The sequence below is a fragment of the Homalodisca vitripennis genome, chromosome 8, assembly GCF_021130785.1.
Source record: "Homalodisca vitripennis isolate AUS2020 chromosome 8, UT_GWSS_2.1, whole genome shotgun sequence".
Taxonomy (NCBI): Eukaryota; Metazoa; Arthropoda; class Insecta; order Hemiptera; family Cicadellidae; genus Homalodisca; species Homalodisca vitripennis.
In genome coordinates, this window is record NC_060214.1 from 3,889,136 (window position 1) to 3,899,714 (window position 10,579).

The following is a 10,579-nucleotide window of genomic DNA, read 5'->3' on the forward strand; positions in this document are numbered from 1 at the left end:
TACTTTAATTGTTTTTTAATATGTTTTATATTCAAACCGTTATGAAGAGTACTGTATATTTCAGACTACTATAAGTACATACAATACATAAAAATCTTGACTGAGTTAGATTACATCTGTAACTTTACAACTCCAGTGCAAATTTTTAGTACAACTTGATAGTCTTATTAATGTGAGAACGCTTAGCAATAGGTTATTATTAAAAATTAATTTTTGGAATAATTTTTTTAGATTTGTATTCTTCTTAATGTTTTTTATTACAGATTGCCCTGTTTAATGGCAATACATTACTGATTACTGATATTTTAACCTAATTGTAGTTGTGTATAGGTTAGTTATTGAACCGAGGAATATATGAGATTGTATATTTCGTAACGTAGTGTTACATTATCATTTGTATCACTGGACGATCACAAATATTCTGAAACCCCTGTTCCTTCAAAATCGTACCATCATAAAAACTGACTGATTTTTTTATATCTCTGAACGATGTCAAATGTACGAGAGAAATCTTATTGTACTTCACTTTATTTTTGATAAATAGACATGACTTCCAAATGTATGGTTTTATAATTATTCCGACAGTTTGGATTTTTTTATTTAACAGAGTAAAAAATTAGAATATTGTGTTAATATATTTCCTAACTGTTCAATTGTCTCACAAATTTATTGTATTTATGTACATTTTTTATTTTGTTAATATTGTATTAATTCATACAAAGTTTTTATAAATGTTGACAAAATAAATAAAAATAAAGTGAATTAAGTAGGTTTTTGTGCTCTTTTGTCTACATTATAATATATACATGTGTATAGGCAGGTGTAGAGATATGTTTACGATAGATGTATGTATAAAACTGACGAATTATCGGGGCTTTTTCCTTTTCAGCCTCAGAAAGCCGCATACTTCAGAGTTAAATAGCCTAATATTGTGTCAATAGGAAGAATTCAAATTTATCTGGCAAATTAGCATGACTTTGACCTTGACAAACCAAGGTAAATAATGAGGTTTCCAAAAAAGTTCAGTTTACTATTTTTAATGGCGTATGAGGAGTAGTTAGATATCAGGTTAGACAAAAAATGGTTAGTCTGACCAGAAATATCCACAATTTTTTTAGGTACCAGTTTTCTTTCTAAAAACTCTCTTAAGATTTCTAGGAAACACTCTTGATGATGGGCATGCTTGTATTCATCATGCTTGTTTAACTGATGGGGAGACAGATAATCAGAAATATGTTTTTCCATAATCGACTAATTTACAATTATCTATGAACATATAAAATACAGCGTGTATCAAAATGAATGACCTGATTTTAAAACTTAATATCTATTGCTAAAAATGTACTACAAAAAAAAAATATTTATTGCAAAATACTCACAAAAACTTAAAGTTTTAGGTTCATTTTCCAACAGGATGGAGCTCCGCCTCACTGGCACAACAATTTTCGGCAGCTTCTCAACAACACTTTGCCCCACCGCTGGATAGGGCGCACGGGACCTCGAGACAATCCCCTTCATTCTTGGCCTCCAAGATCACCAAACTTGACCCCATGCGACTTTTTCTTGTGGGGATATGTGAAGGAAAACGTGTTTGTTCCCCCTCTAACTCATGACATCGAAGAACTAAAGAACAGAATAACTGTCGCAATAAGGTCTGTGAACGCAGATACGTTGTATAAGGTTTATGAGGAATTTAGCTATCGTCTGGATGTTGTTCGTGCTGCTGCTGGTGGACATATAAAACACTTGTAATAACATACCTAAAACTTTAAGATTTTGTGAGTATTTTGCAATAAATGTTATTTTTGTAGTACATTTTTAGCAATGGATATTGAGTTTTAAAATCAGGTCATTCATTTTGATACACGCTGTACTTTTTTGTCACATTTAAGCTATGAAGAAGTTCTTAGTCAAATACGAAAAGCAGCGTCATGAAGAGTAACAAAGTGAAGATAAATTCTAAGTTTAATACTTTATGCAAAGTTGTAATTGTGGCTAGAACAACAGCTTAGCGGTTCGTCGTCCTGAGTTGTGGGGGGAGGGGGGGTGTTGACTCCCCATTTACATACTGAAATTACGTCTTGAGCCCAAAGGCTTTAACTTGAATATCTAAAGCCAGGGTACGTATTAGGTCTTTCAGAGTTTCAACTGAGAGAACTGCATTCCTATGAAATAAAATATTTATGTTGAAAACTTTATATAATGCCGTATCATTCTGTAGCTAAAACAATAATAATTATATCTCGTTATTAAATATAACAGAGAAAAATACTTGATGTAATAAAACTGATTACTTAATTGTTACACGAACCAAGAGATAAAAACGAAATGTAACCAAAAGTACATCTTTTTTCGTTTATTTTCGTTTTTATTTTTTATTTCAGGAATATATAAATGACAAAATTAGTAAAATTATACATTTCGCTCTGTAATTGTACAAGATTTTGTCTGAATTCTTTCGTTTCCTTCTATCTAGTTTTCGATATTTCGTTGTATCGGTTTATTTTACGTCGTTTATTTCTCCAATTATCATACTACATCAAAGCAATTAATGTGCATGAAACAGTCCAGTCCCAAAACTGGTTCCATTCACTTTGTTAGTTGAGTGAGTGGCTTGTGACATAAACTGCAATATATAGATATTTCGTTGTATCGGTTTAATTAATGTATTTATCTAATTATATGTACTAGATTAAATTAATTCTTTGCATGTAAACAGTCCAGTCTCAAATGTGATTTCATATCACTTTGTTAATTATTAAGATAGTGGCTTGTGACATAACTGCAATATATAGATATTTCGTTGTATCGGTTTAATTAATGTATTTTTCTAACTATATGTACTAGATTAAATTAATTATTTGCATGTAACAGTCCAGTCTCAAATGTGATTTCATATCACTTTGTTAATTATTAAGATAGTAGCTTGTGACATAACTTTAAAAATTGTAAATTGCGCTCTATAACATAACTTAAGGAAATTAGTTTACTCAAATTTCAATAATGAGTACACGTAGTCTGTATTTTGTTCAACCGCGTCAATACACCATTTAGTATACGATCCGTTACATCCGTTTAGTGTGGTAATTAACATAGTTTAGGGTTTCATGTATCCCAATTATTGCACATTATATTTAACATTTTCTTTCATCTTCTATTCTGGATATTCTATATTGAATTATGATATATCGTGAAACAGAATTTAATCACGAAATATTTCTGTTTAGAATGTTTATAATCTACGAGGTCTAAGATATCAAACTACATATTTGTACTTACTTCTCGAATCTTAAGAATCTATGAAAGCGACGAATGTTTAGAATCTAGGGGTCTAAGATATCAAACTACATATTTAAACCTACTTCTCGAATCTTAAGAATCTATGAACGGGATGGACGTTTAAAATCTATGAGGTCTAAGATATTAAACTACATATTTAAACCTACTTCTCGAATCTTAAGAATCTATGAACGGGATGAACGTTTAAAATCTATGAGGTCTAAGATATCAAACTACATATTTATACTTGCTTCTCGAATCTTAAGGATCTATGAAAGCGATAAACGTTTAGAATTTAGGACGTCTAAGATATCAAACTACATATTTATACTTGCTTCTCTAATCTTAAGAATCTATGAAAGCGATGAAGGTTTAGAATCTAGGAGGTCTAAGATATCAAACTACATATTTATACTTACTTCTCGAATCTTAAGAATCTATGAAAGCGATGAACGTTTAGAATCTAGGAGGTCTAAGATATCAAACTACATATTTATACTTACTTCTCGAATCTTAAGAATCTATGAACGGGATGAACGTTTAGAATCTAGGAGGTCTAAGATATCAAACTACATATTTATACTTACTTCTCGAATCTTAAGAATCTATGAAAGCGATGAACGTTTAGAATCTAGGAGGTCTAAGATATCAAACTACATATTTAAAACCTACTTTTGGAATCTTAAGAATCTATGAACGGGATGAACGTTTAGAATAAAAGACGTTAAATGTACATTGCTATAAAATTAATTTCATGATTTGACCTAGAAATCAAAGTAGTAAATAAGTTAGTGAGAGTTATGAAATGTATAGAAGAGTTCCCGTTTATTAATAACATTAAGATGCGTATTAAGGCTTTATTTTAAATATTTATAGACTATATTTTTAACGACGAGATATGAAAACGAAACTAAGTTAATGGCAACTAATTTAGTAACATAAATCTTCAACTAGCACGTTTAGCAACATGAAACGATCCTCTGGAGGACTTATTTCTGGTTTATACGTTCCAGTTGAACCTACGACTGGGTGTAGCAAAAACCGACGTGTTACTTAAATCTGGGCAACCCTATAGATGTCCAGGAGTAGCACATCACTATGAGTGGCAAATGTCAAGATATTAGTTTGCAAAGGTAGATCGAAAAATCTACTCTTACTCTTCCTCGGAAGATGAATATTCGAGTTGGTGGAGCTCCCTAATAGATAAAGTCTGTTGCTAGACTGGACATAAGGGCGTGCTACCCTCTGCCCAGGTTGGCTGGAGAGGCTGGTACAGAGCTGGCCTCCCCTTCTTCCTAGAAGACATTAATGAGATTCATGACCAGAATCGTTCCTCATGAATCTTGACAGGAGACAGTCCCTACCCCTAACCTGTCATCTTCCAAAATATCCTGTCATTCCTCAAGCTGCACAAAGATCCTTTTAGGACTAAATGAATCTGCTAGTCTTAAGAGACCAAAAAACAAAAAAAAAAAAACGTGAAACAAATTTATTTTCATTACAATTATATCGTTAGTTTCTATGATTGAATTGATTAAACACCAACAAAAAATGAAAACCAATTGATTATTAGAAATAATAATTGAACTTCATAATGTTGTCGTCTTTAGGTCATTGTATATATTGCCTTAATTAGAGAAGTGGTATCAAAATAAGAATAACAGTTTATTAACCAATTTGATAACGATATTCCAAAAATAATATATTTATCCTAAAGTGCAAAGTGAAGCTGGTCATTATTTTATAATACGCAGTAGAACTAAGGTAGATTAAATAAGGAATGAGTCTATAAATCGAGAGATCTTAAATCAATAAATTCCTTTCTCGAGGTACTCTGAATATAAACTGAAACATGTGGCTAAAACGCTAATGAGGGTTGAAAACCGTCTTATGTTTGTATGCCTTCTTAATTTTTATAACGTATACAACTTCTACTTGTTTGCAGGGTCTAACAGGGTCTAACAATAAAACGACGATGTACAAATATGAAGCTAATATATTAATTAAAGATTTTCAGTATATTGTAGCAGATCCACTGAAACAAATGTACGATGGGGAAATGAAAGAAATAAAGTCCAGGGTAGTTGGTCATTTTGAAATCACGGGTTAAAATAAATAAGCCCATGCTTGCTATAAGGATTACCACATCTAACCGGTAAGTGCTGATTAACGTGAAATTCCCTAAGGAGGGTTCAGTTCTTGAAAATTGTATATGTCAAGACATAGAAGAGATGTCTTCGCTAAAGTTTTCTAGTGTTGTTTTATAAACCTGGTAATACTTTCTTGATAGAAAAATTAAGCTCTGCGTGTACTGCTAGAAGCAGCGGCGTATATAGAAAATCATGTCGGGGGGCTTCCATAATGGGAGGTTTAGGAGGTGTAACATACCTTCAAAATATATGGGGGTTCGGGAATTTTTCTCCGGGAAATTTTAGAGCTTTCAGATCTCATAAACGTGCTCTTGCTTAAAACAAACTATTGAGTGCAATTGTAATGTTTAACTTTAAGATTTCGGGGGGTGCTTAGCCCCCATGAGCCCCCTATATACGCCCAGGGCTTTAAGAATTCTAAGTCCAGTTTTTACATAGAAAAGCACTAAAAGCTACCATCGATACGTATAATCTCATCTGATATACTTATAATGTTTGGGTAGCCATACCCGTCAAAAAATCATTTGACTTATGTTTCAGGTGAACTTCAATAAATCATGCAAAATTTTGACCTTAAAATCAATACAGTTCTACCTTGGACCAGGAGAGAACCAAGTTTCAAGACCATTCCAAACAGAGACAGACAGACGGCTCTCCTATAAACTTTTTACCTAAAAATCGTTAGAATCCTTCATTAGGCAAAGAAGAACTTATTCAAATTACAAATCTTTAGTCCAGTACATTTTTAAGATTTGTTGACAAATGGACGGACCACGCCACAATTCCAAGAAGGTCCTTAGTATATTGTCTTAAAGACTTTACTTTTGTCGTGGCCAAAACAGTCAGCAACAAAATCACTCAATTCAACTCTTCAGTGGAAGATGTAGGTCGACGTGTCTTTTCTGACTTCACAGGGTTTATTATATCACTAAACACCATCACCTACAGTTCACGAAAAACGTTGGGTTACGTTACGATCTCTTTTTGCCATACAACAAACATAATCTTGATTTCTTAACATCTTTAAGCAGTTTTGCCAACTGACCACTCAAAAGCAAATTACTTCATTTAAAAATGAAGGGCTTATAGTGCTAATAAACTATAATAGAGCAAGACAAGAAGGTTGTTGGCTAAAGGTGTTGTTCCTAATGGCTGTCAGCCGAGACAAAAGCGTGTGTAAAGGTCAAATGAATGTCACCGTAAAGGTTGCAAAGAAACTTTTATAATTAATAACAAAGAACATAATTAATTACAGTTTTCAGGCTACGTTGTTGAATAGATTATTAATGTTGATGGTTGAAGGAAATAATATTTTAAAACCTGAGTTAATGTATATTCGCATGTATCGGTTATGGATGTATATATCTAGTGTGGATGATAACAAGAACGTAATATGTATGTATGAATTTTATGTTTGAAGTTTAAAAGTGATGTGGAAAATTAGATATTTTGTTACCTAGAAGCGTTGACATGAAAAATATTACAGCGAATTCTTTTATCATTGACATTATTGCTGCCCATAAAATATATCATGAAGCACTTTTATAGAACTTTGTGGGACTTAATAATAATTGCCAAAATTTGCTACCAATTTCCAAACCAAAAACATCGGTTGTTAAATTGGAATCGAAACCCACAAGTTAAAAGGCATGGAGGTGATGCTTCTTCATTGCTTTCAATTAAGAATTTGATTTGAATTTTTTGGATAGTTATAAAAATTTAAAAACGAATTTACAGGATTGGAAAAATGTAAATTGAGAAGTATTGAAAGAAATTATAAATATGTTCTAGAGGTTATGGTCGGCACCCATTTCACTCTTTTATGGCTGGGTGTCATAATGAGAATTACCACAATAGCTGGCGAATTTCAACGTAACTTAGGCGTAAACTGAGGCTCTCTAATCCAGAGATCACGGGTTCAACTCCTGGATAGTTCAGTAAAATTTTTAAAATTATTTCCCTTTCAAACATTGGCGCTAAAAGAACGTTTATAGAGCCTATCAGTCCTTTGGAATTTCCATAATAGTACTTGTCTAAAATGAGAAGCGCTCTTATGATAAAATTTTAATCATATTTCAAGTCAAGATTAATACAATGAATTTTCCTTGTCGACCTAATACTTGTTTGTCAATACATAATAAAACTAACAATAATAATATTTTAAAACGATGCATTTCCAAACGACGTATCAATTTGTTTGCAAAAGTAAAGTCTCTCATTAGTAAATTATTTTAAATTAGAAATAAAAGTTTATAAATTATTATAAGAACTTAAGTGTTTTGGTACGTAAAGTCTGTGTGTAGGATACAAATGGGTAAAGTTGATCCACACACTGATGTTTTGCAAACCCAAATTCACCAACTTTGTTCAGCAAAGTGACACAAAAACCAGGCGTCTATAACTAACAGTAAACAGCTCGCATAAAGCTAAAACTATGCTGGTGAAGACCCTAGTTGTGCCGCATGTGACTTTGTACTCAGTGACATAAGTGTTGAGCTTGTCGCACAGGCTGGAAAGAGCTCAAAACTATTCCATCAAAATTTGTTTTCAGTTTAAGACGGGGTGATCATGTCACTCCTTCTTCCACCAACTATCCATCTTGAAATTGAAAGAACTCCGGGACTATCACATTCTTGGTCTACTTCATCATATATACACTGTATCTTTCCGAAACTGAACGACAGATTTTAACATCAGTGAACAAGCATTTATTTTATTAATTCCTACCCGTCGGTCTATTTTCATAAAAGCCGACTATGGAATACAATTCCCGATGGCATCAGAAACCTTTTTAATTCTAAGCGTACATTGCGTTCATACCTTCTGAAGATTTGAGAAGTAGGTTTAAATATGTAGTTTGATATCTTAGACCTCTTAAATTCTAAACGTTCATCCCGTTCATAGATTCTTAAGATTAGAGAAGTAGGTATAAATATGTAGTTTGATATCTTAGACCTCCTAGATTCTAAAAATTCATCCCGTTCATAGATTCTTAAGATTCGAGAAGTAAGTATAAATATGTAGTTTGATATCTTAGACCTCCTAGATTCTAAACATTCATCGCGTTCATAGATTCTTAAGATTTGAGAAGTAGGTATAAATATGTAGTTTGATATCTTAGACCTCCTAGATTCTAAACATTCATCCCGTTCATAGATTCTTAAGATTAAAGAAGTAGGTATAAATATGTAGTTTGATATCTTAGACCTCCTAGATTCTAAAAGTCCATCCCGTTCATAGATTCTTAAGATTCGAGAAGTAAGTATAAATATGTAGTTTGATATCTTAGACCTCCTAGATTCTAAACGTTCATCGCTTTCATAGATTCTTAAGATTCGAGAAGTAAGTATAAATATGTAGTTTGATATCTTAGACCTCCTAGATTCTAAACATTCATACCGTTCATAGATTCTTAAGATTCGAGAAGTAGGTATAAATATGTAGTTTGATATCTTAGACCTCTTGATTCTAAACATTCATACCGTTCATAGATTCTTAAGATTCGAGAAGTAGGTATAAATATGTAGTTTGATATCTTAGACCTCCTAGATTCTAAACGTTCATCGCTTTCATAGATTCTTAAGATTCGAGAAGTAGGTATAAATATGTAGTTTGATATCTTAGACCTCCTAGATTCTAAACGTTCATACCGTTCATAGATTCTTAAGATTCGAGAATAGGTATAAATATGTAGTTTGATATCTTAGACCTCCTAGATTCTAAACGTTCATCGCTTTCATAGATTCTTAAGATTCGAGAAGTAGGTTTAAATATGTAGTTTGGTGTCTTAGACCTAGCCTCTAAGCGTTTATTGCGTTTATAGATTCTGAATATTCAAGAAGTAGGTATAAATATTTAGTTTGTTATCTTAGACCTTCTAGATTCTAAGCATTCATTTCCGTGTATATAATTGTTAATAATGACTTAATGTATTATGAGTACGATTATTTCATCTGAATATTTTTCTCATACAAATGTGAGTGCAAAGCATCGCTACACCATATTTTTGGATTTAAAAGATTTACGGAAGGTTTAAATAACATATCATCCAAAAAATGAACTTTGGTAGGCTCGTTTTAATTCAATTGGGTAAATTTCCAGGCCAGTATTTTTAGTAACATACTACAGGATGAAGTATGTATACAAAATATATTTTTGAGAACCATAAATGAGCAATATTACAACGTAAATTGACCTATTCACATATACGCGTATAATAACAAGTTCAATCAGCTATGGAAGGTAGTGAAAGTATATTTTAAAATCTAATGTTCTTCTTGCTTGTAAAGCTATGCTAGAAGGATGAATGAGAACCATAAATTAAGTAAGGATATATTTAATAAGGATACACAAAAATTACGTATTGTTGTGTTTCACTGAATTAATAATTTTCAAAACAGTCATGTATAATATTTGTTGAGTTCTATATTCTAAGATTAGTACAGTTAAAGTTATACATATATAATTCGTGGTTTGTTTTCACTAGAGCCCACAAAACTGGCGGTATCAAAATTGAACTTCGTGGAAAATGTCAATGAGATGAAAGATAAAATATACGAAACCCCTTATCTGGTGGGAAACTGAAATACTTTTATATAGATCAGAAGTTATGTTGGTAGTTAAAGGATGGGCTCTCTATTAATCTTTATTATGAAATGAAAAAGTCGGGTGAAGAAAGTGATAATCTATAAATTTCTTGAAATAAAGCAGGCAGATCCATCTGTCAATCACTTGCCTGTAGTTCTCATTATAATGTAAAGTGAGTGTAAGGTGAGTAAAGATAATGCAAACCACATTTACATTATTTCCGTGCTCACAAGAAGTTCAAGATTAAATAAAATCAGGATCTGCAAGAAATGTCGCTATCAGTTTAATCATCTCTAAAGAAGCGTTTTGTTACGGATAAGTTTTACACGATGTGATTCCATTGTTAGATGATAGGATTAGCATTGTTTTCAACCCATTTCTTGGCAAAACCAACATGAGGAAAGAAAATGACATTGTCTATAAGCACTACCTACCAGGAATATTAAAAAACTACCTATCAGTAACTTATACTTTGTATACAATTCTGATAGATGGTGCTTCCGGTCTGATTTCTAGAAATTTGTATGTTAGCAAATTCTTTGCCCGAACATTTCAAATGTTAT